This window comes from Trachemys scripta, chromosome 9 (assembly GCF_013100865.1).
Source record: "Trachemys scripta elegans isolate TJP31775 chromosome 9, CAS_Tse_1.0, whole genome shotgun sequence".
NCBI lineage: Eukaryota > Metazoa > Chordata > Testudines > Emydidae > Trachemys > Trachemys scripta.
In genome coordinates, this window is record NC_048306.1 from 17,949,072 (window position 1) to 17,972,447 (window position 23,376).

At 42.0% G+C, this 23,376-nt stretch overlaps 1 protein-coding gene and 1 long non-coding RNA gene across 4 annotated transcripts in view; one reads left to right on the forward strand and one right to left on the reverse strand.

Annotated features, from left to right (window-relative positions):
- The window catches only part of ACSL4 (acyl-CoA synthetase long chain family member 4), a 50,217-nt gene extending 40,420 nt beyond the window's left edge, over positions 1-9,797 (reverse strand). The window contains exon 1 of one of the 2 annotated variants that reach the window (XM_034781569.1): positions 9,707-9,797. The gene's annotated coding sequence lies outside the window, so the exon portion shown is untranslated. The remainder of the gene's footprint in view (positions 1-9,706) is intronic. The other variant, XM_034781570.1, reaches the window with a different exon arrangement.
- LOC117882788 lies at positions 1,027-22,721 on the forward strand. Of its 2 annotated transcripts, none has more exons than XR_004647106.1 (4): positions 1,027-1,066; positions 1,476-1,577; positions 2,618-2,743; positions 22,015-22,721. It is a non-coding gene; the product is annotated as an uncharacterized LOC117882788 (long non-coding RNA). The 2 variants fall into 2 exon arrangements; XR_004647105.1 differs by lacking the exon at positions 22,015-22,721 and adding an exon at positions 12,157-14,922.
- Positions 22,722-23,376: the final 655 nt, after the last annotated feature.

Sequence of the window (23,376 nt, forward strand, 5' to 3'; positions counted from 1 at the left end):
GGCTCCTGGGAACAGTTTCTGAACCGGGACTGAGGACCCACGGATCTAGCCACACAAAAAATGAAGAGTCTAGGTGACTTCCTAAATTGCTTGGTCCTATATAAGTAGAAGGCCAATGCCCTTCTAACATCTACAGTATGAAAAAAGGATTTCCTGTGCAGCTTCGGGAAAAACCTTGTTATATGAATGGATTGATTAAGGTGGAACTCAGATAGAACCTTAGGCCTTGGCTACACTGGCAATTCACAGCGCTGCACTTGCTGTGCTCAGGGGTGTGAAAAAACACCCCCCGAACGCAGCGAGGGCAGCGCTGTAAAGCGCCAGTGTAATCAGCACCTGCAGTGCTGCACGCTCGTTCGCAGCGCTGCAAGCTATTCCCCTCGGAGAGGTGGAGTACTTGCAGCGCTGCAAGAGAGCTCTCGCAGCGCTGGCGGCGCGACTACACTCGCGCTTCACAGCGCTGCCGCGGCAGCGCTGTGAATCCGCAAGTGTAGCCAAGGCCTCTTTTAAGAATTTAGGTGTGGACATACTGACACCTTGTCCTTAAAGAAACCTGTAAAAGGGGGATCTGCCATCAAGGCTCCAGTCTCCTTGACCCTACAGGCCCACATGAGAGCTACTAAAAAGGCAATCTTTGCAGATAAATGCAACAGAACAGGTCTCATAAAGTAATTGAGTACCAGATTGAAGTCCCATGTTAGGGTAGGGTTTCCCCAAACCCTTAGTAAACTTAGACAATACCAGATGAGCACATATGGAGAATCCTTCTACCAGAGGATGAAAAGCTGACATTGCAGGCAAATGGACCTTAATTGAACTACTTGATAACCCTGATTTCCTTAGAATCAACAGATAATCCAGGATGACAAAGTGGCACTGAACCAGGAAGAAAGGAGGCAGCAACGACACCACCAATGGAAGAATCTCTTTCATTTCTGAAAAAAAACAGACTCCAACGAAAGACTGCTGAGCTGGAATTGATATGCAAAGTAGACACAATCAACTCAGGATTGAATAAGGACTGGGAATGGCTGAGCCATTACAAACATTGAATCTATCTCCCCTTGTAAGTATTCTCACACTTCTTATCAAACTGTCTGTACTGGGCTATCTTGATTATCACTTCAAAAGTTTTTTTTCCTCTTACTTAATTGGCCTCTCAGAATTGGTAAGACAACTCCCACCTGTTTACGCTCTCTGTATGTGTATATATATCTATATATCTACAGATATAGATATATATCTCCTCAATATTTATTCCATTCTATATGCATACCGAAGAAGTGGGCTGTAGTCCACGAAAGCTTATGCTCTAATAAATTTGTTAGTCTCTAAGGTGCCACAAGTACTCCTGTTCTTTTTGCGGATACAGACTAACACGGCTGCTACTCTGAAACCTTTCATTTCTGCAGATAAGTAGTGCAGGTTGATCTCTTTCTACTATTCAGTAATACGGAGCTGTTGTACTTCCATAGAGTTGGAGGATTCCAATCCCGTGAGCCATCGAGGAGCCACGCCCTGAGGTGGAGAACTGCTAGGTTGGGATGAAGCACACGATCCACATCCTGTGACAGGAGGTGAGGAATGGTCAGGAGCTTGAACGATGGTTGGACACAGAGGTGAAGCAAGTAAGGGTACAAAGCTTGTCTTGGCCATGTTGACACTCTCAGGATAACTCTGGCTCTATCCTATCTGATCTTGTTCATAAGAACAGATCCTTCTTCCAACATGGAAGAAAGGCATCTCCCAAGGTGTGCCATTCCAGACTCCCTCTTGAGCAGAAAACGGGACACTTCCTGTTCCTGGAGGTGGCAAAGAGATCCACCTCTGGCAGTCACCATTTTAGGAGTATGCTGTGGAAACTTTGCTGTCTAGCTCCCATTCATAATTCTGTGAGAACTACCTGCTGAGGACATCTGCTGTGGTCTTTTGAATACCTGGAACGGTAGACTGCAGAAATGCACCAATTCCATAGTTTCATGGCTTCGGTGCAGAGAGAGGAGTATCTTGCTCATCCCTGCTTGTTGATATAGGCTATGCAAGATACTTTGTCCATCATGACCCTAATTGATTTGCCCCAGATTAGGGCTAGGAAATAAAGGCATACATTCCTCACAGCCCTGAACTCCAACAAATTGATGTGGAGACTGATTTCCTGAGTAGTCCATCTGCCCTGAGTTGTCATCTGCCCTGAGTTGTGAGGGTATTGAGGAAGAGTCCCTATCCCAGCAGCAATAAATCTGTTGATAAAGTCACTGATGGGGGTGGGAGACAGAAGGGAACATCTATACAGACGCTGAGTTGATCCTTCGTCCAGTCCAAGAAGTTTCTCAGTTGCAGAGGAGTAGTCACCTCTCTGTCCAAGGTGTGTCTGACTAGAGAATAGGCCATTCTGAGCCAACCCTGAAAGCAGCAGAGACATAGCCTTGCATGATCAGTCACAAGGGTGCAAGCTGCCCCATGACCCATGAGCTGAAGACAGTTCCTTATTGTAGTTCGAGGGCTTCCCTGAATTTCCCGTACCAGACCTGACAAGAAGTAGGTTCTGGCGGTCAGTGAACCCCTATAAACTGTATCTTCTGTACGGGGCTTAATGTGGACTTTTTTTTACATTCAGCTTCAGATGCAACTCCTGGAACAGAGCAAGGGCTGCCTGGGTGGAAGACAGCACTGCTTCATAGGAACGGCCCTTGAGTAGCCAGTCGTTGAGATATGGGAAAACTAGGATTGCTTCTTGTTGGAGGTAAGCAGCCATTACTGCCAGAATTTTTGAGAACATCCCTGCGGCCAAAGAAAGGTTGAAGGGAAGCACTTACTACTAGAAATTATCCTGGCCTATAGCAAAGCATAGGTATTTTCTGTCTGATGAGTATATCATTATATGGAATTGGGCATCCTGCAGGTGAAGGGCCGAAAACCAATCCCTTTTCTCTAGTGAAGGAATTATAGCTGGGTCACCATCCTGAACTTTTGAGACTTTACAAACTTCTTTAGAAGTCTTAGATCTAAGATTGTGCCAAAGAAGGTTGGAGACCAAAGAAATACTGTTCAAAACAATTAACACTCAGCAATTGTTTACTTGTACAATACACCGTCCTTTTGCTTTGTAGTTTTTAACCCCACATACCTGCTACTGACAAATCAAGAATGCAAGCAGTGGATTTCTTTTCCTTCCATATTAACCAAAAAGTTACAAATATGCTCTTAGGGACAGATCCTCAACTAATGTAAATCTACACTCCAGCTCTACTTAAGTCAATGCAGCTATAACAATTTAGCTAAGAATTTGGCCCATTCATTTTCCTTTCACTGAAAGCAATGGCATTCAGTGTAAAACTACACGGACCATTTGTAAATACAGTACCATGCAATTTCTAAGTCTTTCAGGCTGTTCCTTTCTCTCAAATAGTTTCCCCGGAAGAATGCTTTGAGGCAGCCTATTGGCATTACTTCCCCATTAGGAGTTGGGAGGAGCAGCTTCAGGAAGCAGGCAAAGGAAGAGAAATGCAGATACCCCCATAAATTGCAACATTACTCAGAAATCTAGGAGAGCTCACTATAAGGTGTTACAGTGATAAACCTTTTGGTCTATTTTACTTTGTGTTACATGTAATCTAACTTTGGAGAGATCAAATGAGAAAAGGTATTTTCCTTCTCTGTAGCTGTGCAAGTTAATACAACATGGACCTTACTCATATGCATGTTTTCTATATGATGATTACCATATATAATCAAATTAACAAAATACAAGTGCTTTTAAAAAATACATCAAGAAGAGCAATTCCTAATAAGTTTTGGCTGTTGCATCAGTTTAATCAAGACGAGAGAACTCACTATTAGTTGACAGGTTTCAGAGTGGTAGCGTGTTAGTCTGTATCAGCAAAAAGAACGAGGAGTACTTGTGGCACCTTGGAGACTAACAAATTTATTTGAGCATANAAGTAGATGGTGCACCTTAAAGTCAAGGAAGTATTTATATTTAAACTTTATGTATTGCTGCATTGAGTCTAATGTCAACATTGCATGTATTGTGCAAATGAGGCATTGCCTTCAAGACAGGGTGATCCATAGATAATCTAAAATCTACTAGAGAAGCTTACAGGGTTGAGAGCTAAGGTGTAGTCAACTAATAGTGAAAAGAACGAGGAGTACTTGTGGCACCTTGGAGACTAACAAATTTATTTGAGCATAAGCTTTTGTGGGCTTATGCTCAAATAAATTTGTTAGTCTCCAAGGTGCCACAAGTACTCCTCGTTCTTTTCACTATTAGTTGACTACACCTTAGCCCTCAACCCTGTAAGCTTCTCTAGTAGATTTTAGATTATCTATGGATCACCCTGTCTTGAAGGCAATGCCTCATTTGCACAATACATGCAATGTTGACATTAGACTCAATGCAGCAATACATAAAGTTTAAATATAAATACTTCCTTGACTTTAAGGTGCACCATCTACTTAAAGACATGACTGTATAAAAAGTGCAAAGCACTCTCAACTCTCCTTGACTTCAATGGACGCTAAGGAGCTCAGGTCTATGGATTAGATTCTACAGCAAAGAACATTTCAAATGGTACTACATTAATGCACACTAGGGAGCTTTTTGTGGGTGCCAACAGAGTCCACACAGGCTAGTCACTGTGCAACACCCTAGTGTGCCCTAGAACTTACACCTCTCTAGTGCAGACTAATGCACTGTGTAGACAGGTCCTCACATTGTACTGGATTAATGTGCCCTCGACGACGTGTGAAATAAAATACCATCTTCCTGGGGGATCTATTTGATATTATAGTGAGTCTTCTCTATCTGTGACTCTTATTATTCCCTCTGAAAAGAATTTTATAGCAAGAATACCTGAAATGAATAGGTTGTTATCCATTAAAAAATGAACAGCAAAATAATCATTGTCATCACTTAGCAGAAATGAAAACAGTAATACAAATTCAGCCAAATTGGCAGTGACAAATTCAGAGTTCAATGATCTTTCTTCCCAAGACTTTGGACTGTGTACAAGTCTTATGAAGAGAAGGTCTGCTGAATACATTTTGTTACAATATCTAGTATTTTTAATTAGTAGTGACATAAATGCATACTTTATAGTCCACATGTGTCATTATAAAAGACAATACTTCGTTGTGCTTCAAATTTCTTTGGAACATTAGTTAAGCCACCATATTTTTTTAGGGAAGGAGTTAAAACTATGTCTAATACTGAAAATAGCAACTGTAAAACTCTGTACGCATTTACATACATGTCTTATTATAATCAAACTGTTTATATAATGGTAGGATCCAGAGGCCTCAATCACAATGGCGATCCATTGGGCAAGGGACTGTACAAATATATATGGAGAAAATTTCCACCCTGATAAGCTTGTATAATATTTAAAATTTTACTCATTGGGATGGCTTCAGACTACATAGGGACGGCTTCAGACTACATAGGGACATCAGATCTATCTATTTTAGGTACTTAGATGGTCCCCATTACAATATTATGTGAGCACCATACAATCTTTAATGTACTCATCCTCACAACACCCATGTGCAGTTGGGAAGTATTATCATCGCCATTTTACAGATAGGGAACTAAGGCACAAAGAGACTAAGTCACTTGGCTAAGGTCACACAATAAGTCTCTGACAAAGCAGGGAACTGATCCCAGGTCTTCCAAGTCCCACTCTGATGCCTGAACCATCCTTCCTTTTTTAGAGTGTTATGCAGAATCTTATTCCATCATGTCTTTTAAGTTTAGGTGTATAAAAGCCATATGCAAAAGTTCTCTCACAGGCACTGAGGATAACCAAGTCTGAGAGGAAACTAACTCCCTGCACAAGTATATATAAGGGTATGTCTACCTATAGCATGGAGTGTCTCCCCCAGCCTAGGGAGACGGACTCACACTAATTCTAGCTGAGCTAGTGTGCTAAAAATAGCAGTGTGGATGGTGTGGCACTGATAGAGGCTAGGGCTAGCCACCAGAACTCAGATCCACAGGATCAGGTGGGTTTGAGAGCCGCAATATTCATACTGCTACTTTTAGCACACTAGCTCAAGCTGAGACAGTGTAAGTGTGTACCCAGGCTGGGAAGCATCTACACTGCAGCTTGGAGTGAGTATCCTTAGAGGTTCTATGTTATCTACAGTTTATTTAGCTCTGTAGAGGTACACAATGATATACAGAAGGGAAATTAAGCAAACAAATGAGATTCCCTGCCCAGATGAACATACAGTTCAAAACCCGAAGTGACAGAATACAAACAAAACAAAGATCAGTCTGAGTGGAGAGGGGTTGTAAGCTTAATATAACAAGAACAGCATGCTCCTGAGTTATATGAGCGGAAGAAAGGCTAATTGGATTACCCAATTTTAAGGGCACGTCTTCATTGCAGAGTTTACACAAGTATCTATGCTCAAATTATTCCTCTCAAGTTAGCGTAGCTCACGGGAGCTTTCAGTGTGTCCACCAACATTCACTGCATCCACAGTGGTGTTGCACTTCTCAGGGTACATCCCATAGTTCTCAGTATTGCAGTAAGCTGAGCCATTCTATGATTCTTTTCCAATAAATGGTGGGAGAACTTGTCTGTCCTTTTTGGACACACCGGGGAAGTGTGGGAAGGCCCTGGAGGACTAGTAGCACTCAAGCAGTGCTAGCCTGCAACCTTGCTACAAAGTAGTCGTATTAGCAGCTGATGAGTTGTACTCACTCAAATTTAGGTCTATTACCCACCCCACCCCTCTTTAAGCCAGCCAACTTAAGTTAGAAGCTCCACCACACTTGAATTAAGGGGTTTTGTGTGTGGATGGGACTCCAGTTAGATGCAACAGTTAAGTTACAATTCAAGTTAACTTTGCAGTGAAGACAAGCCCTAAAGCAGCCACTTCTGGCCATTCTAGGAAGCGGGGTGACTGATAAGTATGGCTGACTAAAATGTGTGTGCCACCTATTACCATAGATTAGTTGGCTGCCATTACACCATCTAAGTGAATTAACCAAAATAAAAAAGCACTATAGCGTGACTGTACATCCTGCATCCTTCTGGAAAAAGACTCCCTCACTCAAACTTCCTTTCCTCCAAGCTATCCTTAAAAAATAGAAGTCCTCAAGATAAATGACTGTATAAACAACCAAACATGCAATGGAAACTTGTTCATGTATTTATTCCAGCCCTACTGTACCCTCAGTAATTAGCTTGTAAAAAAAAAAATATTTATAACTTGCATAGTCATCCGAGACAAAAATAAGTTACTTTCTCTAAACTGACAAATGCCATTAACGTTAACCAGCAAAACATACTAATGTTGCATAATATTCAATTATTTGGCTCAAGCTCATATCCCTGTTTAATATTTGAATAAAATATTAGCTCAATTTTAAAATAACATGGTAGGGTATTTTTAACCTTCCAGAAATGAATAAAAATATTCACAAGCTTTTGAATGTAATAATACCTTCTAGAGCTCACTCATTCAAGAATTCTTCCTCTAGTTTTAGGAGAGGTAAGGTACTCTCACAAGTAGAATGAGGGTTATCCCAAGAACAGATCCTTAGCTGGGGTAAATAATCATAGCTCCCAATAAATATAGCCCAATAATGAAATATTCTACTACCTGTCAACACATTATGTAGGTAAGTAGGTAGTTAGTTATACATGGATACTTGCCTGGAAGGTACTTGAACAATGGATGCATTCAGAAACCCTTACCTAGATCAGGTCTCATTCATTTTTTGGATTATTTTCTGATGGGTAATTTAAGCCTAAATTATCCATCAGTGTAGAGAAGTGTTAATTTAAATATGCAAAAATGCTTTCATAGAACTACTGCAATACTAAAATAACTTCAAAATTCAAATGAAACATTTTTTTCTAAATGTAAGCCTTCTCCTAAATTATTTTCAACCCAATTGCAGCTTTATTTTACTTCATTAAAGACAGAAAGTCAAACTCATTAGTCTAAATCTGTTGTTTGAGATGGGTGGCAGTGTTGCCTACTACTGATTTTCATTATAAGTCTCATGATAGTTGGTAGGGTTTGTATGTTTTTGATCAAATGAGAATATGAGCTTTTGATTTTTTTTAAAAAGTAAGATTCTAGGCATCATGGTTGTGGAGAAAAGCTTGACAACATGAACCTTAAAAGGTCCCCAAATCAGAAGGCAAATTTAAAAGGATCTAAAGTGTATTATTTTTAAAAATCTCATGATTTTTAAGACAGTCTCATGATCATTGTGGCCTGAATCATGATTTTTGAGTACTTAGAATTGGCAATGATGGAAATGTAAGACACATAGTAATCTAAGATGGTAGCAAGAGTATAGGTGAGGACTTTAACATGACAGTGTTCTTTAAAAATCTTTAGTGATTGTGGCAGCCAAATCACTTGATCTGTAGTGTTTCTCAACTTGGACCAAATCTTGTCATGCTATCAACCTTTACTTAAAGAGCCTTGTCTGAAGACTTCATGAGTAAGATGACAACCAAAAAAGATAACTAATGCATCGTGGTTCATAAACTGATCTACAATATTTTCCTCAAAGCAACAACTGGTAAAAAGAATTACTACAGAACTTGGATTTTGTACATTATCCAGAAAAATTAATCCCCTGTACCCCCAAAATTGGCTTATTTAAGTGTCATTACCTCCTATGCAGTAAGTACACGTCTATGCTTTTTATTGGCTTGAAAAACAACCACACTGCAAAGATTTTACAATTCTATAAAATTCAGCTTGTATTTCGAAGAGGAAAACGCCACTCTCTTGCTCTGCATTTAGCATATGTTCTTGCCATGACGTGCAACAGAAAATATGCAACCTTGGCTGGTGCTAAGCAATGAATCACATTTTCCTTAGGGCACGGGGACGTTGTCTGTGTGGTGCATCAGGCCACTTCCTGAGCCCAGCCTTCTCTGCAACCAGGAAAGGGGCGTGTCCGGGAGGAGCTATCACCGCTGAGGCCACAAAGAGCCATCTGCTTTGCATCCGGCCCCTGGGAAGGGGGATGTGGATGAGCTTGGGGGGAATGCAGCTGATGCAGGACAACTACAGCAAGCAACTTCCTCTGACTGCACCGAGTGCCGGGGCAGGAAACAGGAGGCGATACTGCTGGGCAAGTGCCACGCTCCCGACACCTGCTCAGCATTCAGCACCCCTGGAGAGCACGTGTAAGTGGGGAGATTACTGTTCCGGGCACGTCACAGAAAACAAAGCCAGCCCCTGCCCCAGGGATTGCACCGTGTCCGTATGACAGGTGATGCAACCCCAGGGCACAGTGAAACGGAAGGGAGGCAGGGCTGGGGAGCAGGCCGAGGATGGCGGCGCCTAGCAGGCAGTGGGCTGGATCCAGCAGACAGTGTGAGTGGGACGGAGACGCTGCAGAGGCGTGACCCTGCGCGCCACGATGGTTTAAATGACACATCACCCCACGCGCCGGGGCCCCCGCCCGCATCCCGCAGGGCGGGCAGAGCCCGAGCGGCATCTCCCCGCCAGCTCCGGCCAGGTGCGACAGCGCCCAGCCCCGGGGCAGCCCGCCCTCAGGAAGGAGCTGTCCCCGCCAGGCCGCGCCCGGCCAGCGTCAGAGTCGCGTCCCCACCCCCATGTGCAGCAGGGGGAATCCCCCACCCGCCGCGCCTCTAGCCCGAGGCCCGCATGGGACTCGCCCGCCTCAGTGAAGGGCCGTTGGCGCGGGGAGGAGGGGCGCACTCACCCGCTCGTGGCGCGGAGCCCAGGCTCAGGCTGCAGCGAGTGAACCCGGCTGCCGGCTCCTCCCGCTGTTTAAAATGGCTGAGAGCGCGGGGGGAAGTAAGGGGGGGAGGGAGGAGGGGCGCGTGCCCTGTTGGCCAATCCCCCTCGCTGACGCCATCGAGAGCGGGAGGGGGCGGCTGTGACAGGAGGGGTGTGCGGGGGCGGGCAGAGGCTGGCGGAGGAGCAGGCGTGTGGGAGGGGCAGGGGATGGGTGGGAACGGGGGAGGAAGAAGGAGATGAGGTGTTGAGGGGAGGGAGGAGCAGTGGATGAGGGGGAGGAGCAGGGGATGAGGTGTTGAGGGGAGGGAGGAGCAGGGGATGGGGGAAGAGGGGGGAGGAAGAAGGAGATGAGGTGTTGAGGGGAGGGAGGAGCAGGGGAATGAAGAAGAAGATGAGGTGTTGGGGGAGCAGGGGTGAGGGTTGGGGGGGGAAGAAGGGGGAAGAAGAAGGAGATGAGGTGTTGAGGGGATGGAGGAGCAGGGATGAGGTGTGGGGAGCAGGGGCGAGGAAGAAGGAGATGAGGTGTTGGGGGAACAGAGGGGAGGGAGGAGCAGGGGATGAGGTGTGGGGGGAACGGGGATGAAGGAGGGGGAGCGGATGGTGAGGAAGAGAAGCAGGGAATGAGGAGGAAGAAGCATTAATGGGGGAATGAGACGTGAACAGAGGGCAAGAAGGCGCAGAGGAATGCATGTGGGGGGGGGAATCAGAGATATGTGGGGAGTAACAAGAGAAAGTGAATTTAAGAGATTCCGTTGGAGAATGACTAAGGCAGGTCTCATTGTCATTGCTTCCTAACCTGCCTGAGGAGTCCCCCAAAATGTGACAGTGACCCCACCCCCCATTGAGGGGACACATGACACGAGTAGCTGAACAGGCTGTTTGAAATCATACAGGATTTCTTTCTTTATTAAACATCAGACATTCAAGGCATCATATTTAATTATTTGTTAAATGCCATCTGTTACAGTTTAGAGCAACTGCACCTGTCTCCCCCTCCATGGTCCACCAAGGGTACCCACTTTTAGGCTTCCAGCTCCCAGCCATCACCTCTCTTGGGCCAGAAACCTACATCTCCCACCTCCTGACCAGGTTTTTTCCAGGCAGCACAGCTCCCTGCCTACACTGTAATATCCCCAACAAGCGAGACTGCCTAAACAGGCCAGCATCTGCACTTTACTTTCTGTCCAAAGGCTATGAACAGCTGTAATTGACAACAGTTACAAGTTACCATACAGCTATTTCTAAACAAGCACGTTTGTTCTTAAGGTGAAAACATTATAGAGAAAGTGTATTAAAAACAATAACCTACATGTATGCTAATAAGCTTACCAGAGATCACTCCTACTCCAGATGTGGGCTATGTCCACACTATGGACTTTACAGCGGCACAGCCAACGAGCAGCGGTAGCTACATCATGCTGTCCACACTGGTGCTTTTGTGGGTGAAACTTTTGTTGGTTAGGGGAGTGGTTTTTTTTCAAAACTTTTACCAACAAAAGTGCTAGTGTAGACATAGTGTGGGGCTCTGGTAGGTGTCAGTCCTTCAAAATCCACAACTGGGTTTTCCCTGGGGTTACGAGTTCATGACATGTTCATGAACCAGAACACCCCCCCCCCCCGCTAATAGGTTAGTCTTTCCTTTGTACAGCTTGGGCCTTTGATCTTGAGACTCTAAGAACAGCTGATCAGCAGATAATGGTCCTCTGCTCTGGACAAAGCTTCAAAACACTGGGTTTTGCATAAGCAGAAGTGGGGAATTTGCAGTTGCACTCACCTCCCCCTAGAGATTCCCCAGGCAAACCACTTGACACTCTTTATCCCAAAAGTCCATTCTTGCCTGGTACATTGTTCTATATAGTCCTTTGAAGTTCATAATACTTCACAAGATTAATATCCCATCTTCCACCTAGAGAGGTTACATACAATTCCAGCACACAGAAATACATAAACTTTCCATTTAATATGATGGACTCTAAAGATACTTAAATACTTAAACTTAATTCAATAAGATTTTTTTCAAGGATATTGCAGGAAACTGCCATATTTGTTACACCAACAACATGCTCAGATGTTCCCAGGACACAAATCTAAAGGTTTCCTATCCCAGAGAGCTTTCAATCTAAGAATGGAAAAGGAAGAGGCATTAGGAGATCCAGATGGCAGAACTAACTTAGACATACAGATTCAGATCTATTTAAATATTTATTTCATTTGCTTATCTCAGTGAGCCTCATGGGAAAAACTGAGTCTTTAGTACTGTAATGTCATGTTTGCTGGTAGAGAGTTAAAACATTCAGTGTACATGGAGCAGAGGCAGAGCTAACCACAGGCTTAAGCAATGCGTCAAAACACTTGGAGCCCCAGTCTACTACCTTGTAACGCACATGCTGACCCAGTCTCTTCTTCCAATAGCAGGACCAAATGAGGAAGAAACCCATCATCAGTCCAGATCTCTCTGCCTCAGAATAGAAGGCAACTCATCAGCTGATCTCTCCCTTCTTACAAGTTGGAGGCTTGCAAGATGTAACAAAGGCCCCTGTGTTTTTTATCTGAAATATAAATAATGTGTCTCATAATCAACACTGGTGAGAGCCACTCAGATTATCCATGCAACAATCTGAGAACCAGAGCCTGCTACCCTCCCCATGATTCACCCAAATTTGCAGACTTTCCCACATTAAATGTGGAATTGTGGAGTCTGCAGCTTATGTGGAGAAGAGGTAGCACAAGATCAGTGTGGTACTGAGCTCTGAAAAAGGACATGTGGTCAGTCAGCCTTCCTCTTCCTTCTAACCTCCAATCCATGTGGAGGGGAAGAGAAAATGTTTTGTTCTTCTTCTTTGTTAGTCTCTAAAGTGCCACAAGTACTCCTGTTCTTTTTGCGGATACAGACTAACACGGCTGCTACTCTGAAACTCTTCTTTGAGGCTTGACCATGTGTTCCCTTCTCAAATGGAGGCATGGCCAAGTCGTTAGTTTAAATTTGTTTTTCACTTTTCTTATGTGAAATCTTACACATGGGCTTTACTACTTTTACTTTGCTCGACTTTGTTGCAACCCTCTTTGCCTTGTTTATTGTCTAGTGGCCAGGATCATCACTAAAGAAAATGGCTGGCTTGCACAAGTCACCCTTGGGCACATTTTGTGCAGAATGTATCATTATCTAATCTGTCTAGAGTATGTTTAGGAATGGCTAGGCATGAAGACAAACTTGCTATGGTATTTTAAATAAATAAAACATACATAGCCTACAGAAAGTATAAAACAAGTCAGAACAGATTGCAAATTAGTACATCTTCTTATGCCTTTCAATGCTTTTTAAAAGAAGTGGCATATTAGCCTAAGGCTTCAAATTAGCTGATCTTGAATTTACAGGTGACGTAGTAGACAAGGAAGCACATGTCTTGTTATGTTTAATGACATAATCAAGACTCTTTTTCATATAATTTTATTAAAATATTATCTTTACAAAACTTGAATTGTTGGGACATATTAAAGCTGACAGTATTATGTTCAGGAAGAGCAAAACACTTTTGAAAGAGTCACTACCATCAACCTGAAATTGAGTAAATTATTAAAAAGTAGTTAAAAGTAGTTTCAGATACTAGACCTGGCCCTGAGTTCCCCTTGCTACTTTTTCTAGCTTACAACCATATTTTCCTACTTTTATAACAAGGAAACAGATGATACGCAAAATTCTGTCATATGCACAAAGTTAACAAATTGGAAAAACAGATTTTTCTCCCCTCTCTTTCGGTTATAGACATCTTGTGTGTTACTTGTACTTAAAAACATTGAACTGTGATTTTTAAGTGGATGATGTCTCTTTTAAGAACTCACCCAAGACACTACACTTAGTAAATTTTTCACTACACTTGAAAAAATTTTCTGCCTTCGAAAGATGAAGGGCTAAGTCGACACTGCCTGGATTAAAAATTGTGATTTCAGGGAATCCTGACAGTGATTCTCTGGTCAACACAAAATTCTAAACTGTCCCCTTCACTTTATATTAATGCTATGGATTCTTGACTTAAATGTATATAAGCCAGGAAAATCAAAAGATTCAAACTTATCCTGTTCTGTGAGGTTATGTAGGGAACACTACATGCTAACATAGGAAAACCGTTCCAATAACTTGGCATTATATGCTCCAAGATCCAATCATACCTATTCTGGCTTTAATCTGGGTTGATTAAAGTGAGGCAACCCCTACAATTATTTTTTTCTGTATTTCTTCAAATACAGAAGGAGGTGATTACTATTTATTTTCTGTAGAATGACAACAGTGCACTATGTACTTAGAAGGCAAGTCTGAAAACAAGGGCCCTGATTCTCCCCTACACTATAACTGCTTTAGGCCTTTCCAATAAAAGGGGGAAGAAACAGTTCTTGGGGAATACCATCAGTGTATGGAACCTCCCATCCAGTATAACCATTCTGTGCCAGCTCCACTCCTGGGCACTAGCATGAAGGGAATGCCAGAGGAGGGAGGGAGGAAGGTTGAAGAGTGGGTGGAGCAGCCTAAGCTATACTGTAATTTATGCCTAAATCTGGGCAGCAGTGCTTAATTTGTAATGAAAGAGGTGACAGGGCTCAAGCAATTAGGTGCCATGACTCAAGCAATTTCTATACTTTCATAATTGACATGGCAAGCCCAGAGGTGCCAGGGCTATGAACTGCCAAGCCTAGAGGTGCTGGAAATTAAGGACTGCTGGGCACACTCCAAAATACCGAAATTGCCAACTTTGTCTTGCCTTCTCTGTTTCTACCCTCAACAAAGGAATTAATTAATGTTGCCCTTTTTGATCCAAGTAGTTAGTATTTGGGATCTTGCAGGTTGATTCCCTTAGGAGCAGAAATTGATGATAGAATCAGGTATACTTTGATGCAATCCTCTTTATTTACAAAGAATGTACAAAGTCCTGTTTCCCTGAACACAGTAAGAATCAAACAATAGGAGACAGTTTCTTTGCCGACAGTTCCAAGCCCCTTTCCAGTTAGCACTCTTCCCAAAAGCTCTCTCTTAGCTATTTCTTAGGGTCACATTACAAGTGCTTCTCTGGCTGTTTCTTGTGCTTCCTTGCGGCCTTTTTTTTTCTGATTCTGTCTTTTTTCTAATGCTTTTTTGACAAATATACACCTCCAACACACACAAAGCTCATCATCTCTGCTATGAATCTGCACCTAAATGAATTAAACTCATGTCTGTATGTATATTGATCTTTTAACCACACTTTCGCTCTTTTGTTTTTTAATAAATTTTAGTTTAGTTAATAAGAATTGGCTGTAGCGTGTATTTGGGTAAGATCTGAAACATTCATTAACCTGGGAGGTAATGCGTCCGATCCTTTGGGATTGGTAGAACCTTTTCTTTTATATGATGACATAAGATTTACAGAAATTTTCATCATATTTGACGTGGGTACCTGGATAGAGGCCTGAGGCTGGATCACTTTAAGAGAACTGTGTTGTTTGGACTTCTGAGTAACCAGTGTGGTAATAAAGAAGCTGTTTTATGCTGGCTTGGTAAATCTAGGTATTGAAATATCCACCAGCTTTATGGGGATTGTCTGTCCCATTCTTTGCAGTTCACCCTAATTGAGTGACCACAACTGGCTCCCCACTAGGACCCCGGTCGCACCATGCCTCTACCCTCTCTTACTTTAAATCCCTCCATAAAACACACTTTAAAAAGGTCATGTTTCCACCAAAGAACTGTTAACTAAACTAGTGAAGATTTGAAGTGACTAATGTGTGAAAATTGTTTACTCACACAGCTAGCCTTGTCTAGACCTTGTCTATTTAGAGTGTAAGTTTTTGTGGGGGCGGGGGGTTGGGAGGGGAAGGGAGGGAGGTTTGATTTCCTGATGCCTTGTGTGAAGTGGCTACAATGTGGGTATAAAATGCTACCAAATCAAAATGGCACAGGTGTAGATGACTGTAAAACGCAAGTTTACTGTTATTCTGGGGTGTTCGGTGAAACCCTACTAAAGCTGGTAGGCATAAATATAAGACAATATTAAGCTCTCTTAAGGAATAAAATAGATGAAGCAATAGGAGCCACTGCCCAAAACACAGTCCAGATTCTAGGCCAATCAAGAATCTGAGCGATATGGGCAAAGAGGTTTTGCATGCTAATGCAGGGGGCAGACAGCCCCCCAGCCTGAAGTTGCTGGTGAGTATTTGCTTCAGGTTGGGGGGCTGTTTGTAAGCGAGGACTGGCGAAGCAAATACTCACCAGCAACTACACACCACACAACAAAAACACTAACTCAGGAACCAAACCCAGCAACAAAGCCTGGTGCCAACTCTGTCTGCATATCTATTCAAGGGACACCATCATAGGACCTAACCACATCAGCCACACCATCAGGGGCTCGTTCACCTGCACATCTACCAATGTGATATATGCCATCATGTACCAGCAATGCCCCTCTGCCATGTACATTGGCCAAACTGGACAGTCTCTACGTGAACTAATAAATGGACACAAATCTGACATCAAGAATTATAACATTCAAAAACCAGTAGGAGAACACTTCAGTCTCCCTGGACATTCAATAACATACTTAAAAGTGGCAATTCTTCAACAAAAAAACTTCAAAACCAGACTCCAATGAGAAACTGGAGAACTGGAATTAATTTGCAAACTGGACACCATCAAATTAGGCCTGAATAAAGACTGGGAGTGGATGGGTCACTACAAAAACTAATTTCCCCCCTGCTGATACTCAGACCTTCTTGTCAACTGTTTGAAATGGGCCACCTTGATTACTTTGAACTCATTAGCACTACAAAAGTGATTTTTCCTCCCTTGTCAACTGTTGAGAATAGCCCTCTTCCACCTTAATTGAATTGGCTCGTTAGCACTGACCCCACACTTGGTAAGGCAACTTCCATCTTTTCATATGCTGTGTATTTATACCTCCCTACTGTATTTTCCACTCCATGCATCTGATGAAGTGGGTTTTAGCCCACGAAAGCTTATGCCCAAATAAATTTGTTAGTCTCTAAGGTGCCACAAGGACTCCTCGTTGTTTTTGCTGAATACAAACTAACACGACTACCACTCTGAAATCTTTCAGAAATGGTTCATAGTTTATAGTCCAGTGTCCAAATATCACATTCAGGGCATACCAGTATAACTGGGACCTCAACCTTACAACTCAAACTTCCCTTGAAGACGCTTAAGCAGATCTGAGATGACAGAATCAGGACCCCAGGATCTTTTATATAATTTCATGTCCTCTTTCACAAATTGGGATTTCCTCGGGGAACAAAAGGTAATTAGGATGGCTTTGAAGGAGGCCCATCACCTGTACTTAGCTATACGAATTAACATAAGGCCATTTGCTTTTTCCTTCACCATTCACAGCACATTTCAAAGAGAGATGAATACCGAGATAACCCATGTTTACAATTCATTTAAATGATATCAGAATAGAGCATAGACAGGGACTGTTGATTACATTGTGGACCCTACTCATACATATGTAAATACATAAAAACACAAACATTATCTCCCCACATGTCTTTTGAGAGTTATTTATTTTGCAGGATGTTTAACTCTTTCTAGCCATGCGTCACACATGGCCTATTGAATTAGTGGAAGGGTTCCAAGAGTAGCCCCTCCTCTAAAAAAATTATTGTGTGCAAGAATTTTCCTTTCTTTTAGTAATTATTTGTTTAGGCTAGTCCCAGTCTGTTCTTATGGTGGTAAGTGAAACCATATTGGAAATCAATCCCTAACTCTTTCAATAATGCTGGGCATGAAATAGCTGATTTAAATTATTTATAACAGGGAAGACAACTCCTTTATTATCTCTGGTCTCCATTGCCCACAGAGTTTATGCTTTGTGGGGGAGGGGAGAGAGACAGAGTTTCATAGATCTGCAGTTCTGAGCAGCTGTACTAAATTCGGCTGTCCTGACCTACACAAATCCCACTCCTCATTCTAATATGAGGCATTATGTGACAATTTGTGCAGACATTTGCAATCACATAATAACGAGTTTTATTATGTAATATTAAGGCCCTAACGATGTGGCTTGAGTTCTGTCTCATGCATGCATACAGTCACACTCCATAATTTATACATACACACAGAAATAACATTTGTAGTCAGTGAAAGCAGGGGAGCTTCTTTTACCTGCTCATATCTATAGTGAGTTTAAAGCTCATTTTCTTCCTAAAAGGTTAGTGACCAACAGTAACCTTTTGCCTGGTGGACCCAGAAAGCCAGCAGTAGATATGATTCAGTATGCCATTAATACTAAAGCATTCATTAGGCCCTAAACCACCCTGGATATCCACAACATTTCATGTTAGCAGGGATTTACTGAGTGCAGCTGAGATAGCAGCTATAGTATGTTAACAAATGGTTTTAATGTATTTTCTCATCTTTCATCTAAGAAAATGTCTAGTTATTTAAAGATAATGGATTAAATTCAATGCTGACTTACCTCCCTATGCAGGGTCATTGTAGTCAGTGGATTTAAACAGTATGTAAAGAGAGTGGAGAATTTGGCCCTATTTATTATTATTTATTAGTTCTGGTCAAGCTGAAAAGCCCCAATCAGAATTAGGACTCAATTGTATAATGTAAGGCACTGCACAAACATACAGATAGATAGATATACAGTTCCTGGCCTGATAAGCTTACATTCTAAGAAGACAAGCAACATTTACAACAGAGTTGTTATTCTGGATTTACATTAGCGTAACTGAGGGCAGAATTTGGCCATTGATTTTAATTTACTGTCAGAAACAGTCATGTATACAGGGCCGGCGCTTCCATTTAGGCGACCTAGGTGGTCGCCTAGGGCACCAGGATTTGGGGGGGCGGCATTTTGCCATCCTCGGCAGCAATTCGGCGGCGGGGGGTCCTTCCGCACTCCGGGTCTTCGGTGGCAATTCTGCGGCGGGTCCTTCACTCGCTCTGGGACCCGCCACCGAAGTGCCCCGAAGATCGGGAGCGCAGAAGGACCTCCCCACCGCAGAATTGACGACCGGGAGCGCGGAAGGACCCCCGCCTAGGGCGCCAAAAACCCTGGCTCCGCTCCTGCATTTATAGCTTATTGGCAGAGTATATATTACACTCCAATAAACTAATATTGAATTTTAAAAGTATCTACAAATGCTTTTCTTCACTATGCAGTCTTCTGCAATATTTGATGGGGGAAGAGTTCATCACAGCTGAGACTTTGACATCTCTATATAAAGGGTTTGCAGTACTTCCCACCCAATGTAATATCCTGTTGTTAGCCTGGAGACATTAAATAAAAAGAAAGTAAAATGCTAAATGAGAAGATTTGTCTTTTTTTTTTTTTCCTGTTTACAACATTTAAATTAACCAAAGTGTCCAGCCTTGATCAGCAGGAGTCACACAAAGGAGAGCTTGCTACACAGAGTTTGGTGCTATACAAATAAATACATGAATAATAATTAATTGGTCTCCGCTCTTCAGGTATCTCACATTCCCTTTGGAACTGATCCCAGTGGATCAGTGGAGGTTCAGGCTGAAAGAGCAATGCTCTATAGCCTTTTCCGAAGGATGCTCAATATGTAAAGTGATAGTGTCCCACTTCAATATAAAATTCTTTTTGGAGAGTCTTTAATCCCCACACGAAGGTTCAAATTCAGTGATGGCATTGACTTCAATGGGATTTGTACTGTATAAGTCAGGGCTGAATTTTGTCCTGACAGTCAAGAGAATGCCTCTATAAAATGACATGTGAGCAATATCGCAAACCTGGGCTCCTAAGTGATGGTGCCTAGTTCCATATTTGGGTTTTCCATTTAGAACCTGAATATCTGAAATTGGTATTTCTGCACCTTAACTTGGTGCTCAAATTTGAGAGTTGGGCTCACATTTGATATAATGCAAATGGTAGCAATTAAAAAGTAAATCAAAACTTAGTTTTGTGTGTCTGTCAGCAGTCACCCATGTAAATTAAATTTCAGAGGAATGTGCAGTGGAGAAGTATAAACCATACTTCCCTCCCCCATCCTAGCAGCCTGTAATAATGGGACTGTTAGAGATTGAATTTGCACACATTCCTTTGTAACTGTAAGGAGGAGTTGATAGTTATCAAGTCTATAAGACCTTAAATGTGCATGTTTCTCTTTCCCAAAGATTCACTGGGCCAAACTGACTTCGGTGAAGTTAGACCAGGAATAAATTTGATCCATTAGCTCCAGAATGTATTTTATCAAGTGAAAGAATCTATTATAACTATTTTAGTATAAGTAGGCTCCTATGTAGCTGCACAGCTATTACATACCCAGAGATTAAACAGTATTTTTCCTTTCAACAGTTTGTCATTATTTCAGTTTTTAAGGCAAAACAAGTCATCAATTTGAGGTCCTCTAGAGTAAACAAACATCAAGCTCGTTTATATTTTACTGGCGTAAAACCACATATTAAGAAAGGAATTTCTGAAAACCCACAGCACAAAAGGGGATCAGAGACATGATCCAGACATGAATTAGAACAAGACTTAGAAAATGGGTAGGGAGGAAATGAATGTGAAACACTCAGAAAATCAAATCAAACTGGTCTCTGTTTCAAGTTTCAGAGGCTCCTATTTACAATGGGGGCGATTCTGGAGGTGCAGCACAAAACTTGCAGTGGCTTTGAGTCATCTCTGCATCTGCACAAAACTGGACTGCTCTGCTGACATTGTTTACATTCTGGCAGCCTCCCAGGACTTTCCTATGGGCCACATGGCTAACCAGAATCATCACAGTACTACAGCCTGCAACTTTCTCCTGACATGCTACTCCTGCCTCCAGCCCTGCCCCATGTACCAGGGCTTACACAGAGGTCTTGGGAAGGCAGACTTATAGTTGTGTTCTGCATGGAGGAATTCTCCCCTGACCAGACATAGGCCTTTTAATGCCCTTTTACACTGTTCTGTTCTCAGCATAAAGAGGCCAGATTGGGGGGTGAGTATCTCACCCAATCTTGTTAGATATGGCTGGAATGCTAGATGCAGTTGCAACACCTCTGTAAATAGTTTTACTGGCTTAATAAATAGCCAGTTTAATTTTAGAAGCCTGGAGTCCTGTTATTACCCAGCACATGGTACATAAAACATGATGGCAGCAGTCAGTCTCTCCATGAGACCCACAGCAAGGAAAAGAGTGCGATTAACAAGCAAATAAAGTAGCACATAGCAACAGAGCAATCCGGCAGCATGGAAGGACCTTGAGCACCAAGAATGCTGACTTTCCAGACAAAAAAAATCTTACACAAAGCAGTAGGAGCAAGAAATTGAGTCTGTTTAAAGAGCTGGCCATCAGGATAAAAATGAGAAAATCAAGGTAAAGCCTTTTTACTACCTATTAAGGAAAAAAGGATGACAAGTGAGTAAGACACTGGTGCAAGGAAAAATGCCTGAAACACTGAACAGCCTATAAAAGTGATGAGTACTGTGACCCCAGTCAGAAAGAGACTGTAGAGAGTTACTTAAAAAAAAAAAAAAGCAAATCAAAAAGCAGAAGAGGGAATAGATGTGTTCCATATCTGAGAACTCTGGCATCCACATGTAACTTTGGAGACATAAAATATTCCCCGATTAAGGACAAGATCATTTGTGGAACACATGATTCTAGCTTACAGGAGAGACTGTTGAGAGAAACAAATCTAATTCTAGAGCTGCGGTTCTCAAACTTCATTGCCCTGCGACCCCCTTCTGATGAGAAAAATTACTACACAACCTCAGTGCCCTGTGTTACTCAGAATAGTTAGCATTTTAAATAAAAAATGCTTACAAGGCCATATCTACAAAAAGTAGCCACTTTAATATTTTAATTCACAGTACAATCGCAAGACAATCTTTATATCCAGCAGTAAAAAATAAAAATAAATATGCACTTAATGGGAGGGGTGAGCTTGTACTGATGAACACAAATCCCTGAAGTAGGGCTCTGTGTGGCTGAGGTAAAGACAGAGGTCATCTTCAACAGTGAGACAGACCCTGTATTTGTTTTTCAGTAAAGTCAGTGCTGAAAAGTCAGCTTCACACAGGTAGGTGGATGAAAACAGTCTGAGCGCTTTCAAAGCTGCAGATGACAGCTCTGGATATTCTTCTCTCACACAAATTCAGAAGTTAGCAAGAGGTTGCTTAGAAAATCTCAGCCTCAATGTCTCATCACAGAAAAGGTCCATTCATGTTTCTTTCACTGTAAGTGATATAACAGCACTTGCAGTCATTTCTGCATAAAACAGATTTCTAATCCATGCCTCTGTTTTCTGATCCTTTTCAGGAAAGTACTCCCGAAACTGCAGTTTAAGGTTTTCAAGGTGGCTGATGATAATGGGTTGCAAGTCATGCTTTGGCAAGGCATTTTCATCCAAAGAGTTATCCAGTAAAAAAAACCTTCAAAACTGCCATTGGCTACATGAGAATGGAATGTTTCTTGATCCAACTTTTGATTTTGTCAATGAGAGAAGAGACAGGCACGTCTTGCCTTTGAAGTGAGACATTTAACACATTTAGGCATTCAAAAATGACTGCCTAGTAAACTAGCAAAGAAAACCACTTGGTATCTGCAGACTTTTTGGCCAGTGGGGAATCTTTGTCTGAAAGAAAAAGTCTCATTTCCTCTCTGAGCGCAAACAAATGATTGAGAACCTTTCCCCAAGACAATGCATATTTTTGGATGTATATTTCTTGTTTCGCAGACAATTGGAACCTACACAGAAGGCGCATACATTTAACTGTGTGCCTTCCCCTCGATTTGCTGAAATAGGATAATTCAGTTCTTATTCTCCAAGGGGGAAGTAAATTTATTCTGATTCAGCACTCCCATTTCAGGTGCTTTTTCAAACTTTTACAGGAGTCCCAGGTGGGCTTTAATCCATTAACAAAAGAAAGCCAACAAAGTTGTGATTGTCTTGAATTCATGTGACTGTGGCATTAAACTTTCCTGTGCTTTTAAAATGAAAGGGAACTTCAAAAGCCTCATTGATGCAAGCTGCCTCATGTCAATAGCTGAAATCCATGAACAAATATTGCCCTGGAGCTTGCATGTGATGATGTGGCATGAAACATTTAATTAAATTGAAACTCTGATGGAGCATTACATACATATATAGTAATGTTAATGGTTATACATTAATACATATTAGGCCTAGATATTTTGGGGGCTCCGTGTTTAATTTACTCATATATCAAAACATGCAAAATGTTTAAAAAAATATACTGTAATTGCAGTAGCAGTTACAGCAATCAGAGTATTGATAAAGTAAGAGTAAATGTTTCCGAGCACCCCAAACCTGGGGAAAAGTTTAGATCCGGATCTGAATCTGAACTCTGAAGTCCAGTCCTTTCTCTAGTATTGAGTTCCACTATTTTAAAAAGTTAAAGCCACCTGAAAGTAGACTCTATTATTTGTGGTGCTATCAGGTTCTGACCATCTGCTCAGGTATCAGTATTATATAACACCAAGAGAGTCCATGATATTCATCTTTAGAGAAAGGAACTGTGTCACATGCACACCTGTTTTGTTTTGTTTTTTTAATGGACAAGCAGTGGTAGTTCAGATGATTCTGGATGAGTTTCAGCTGAAGCCCACGTTGTGTGTATATTAATGAAGAAGTTAATTCATCCAGCGGGAATGTCCTCA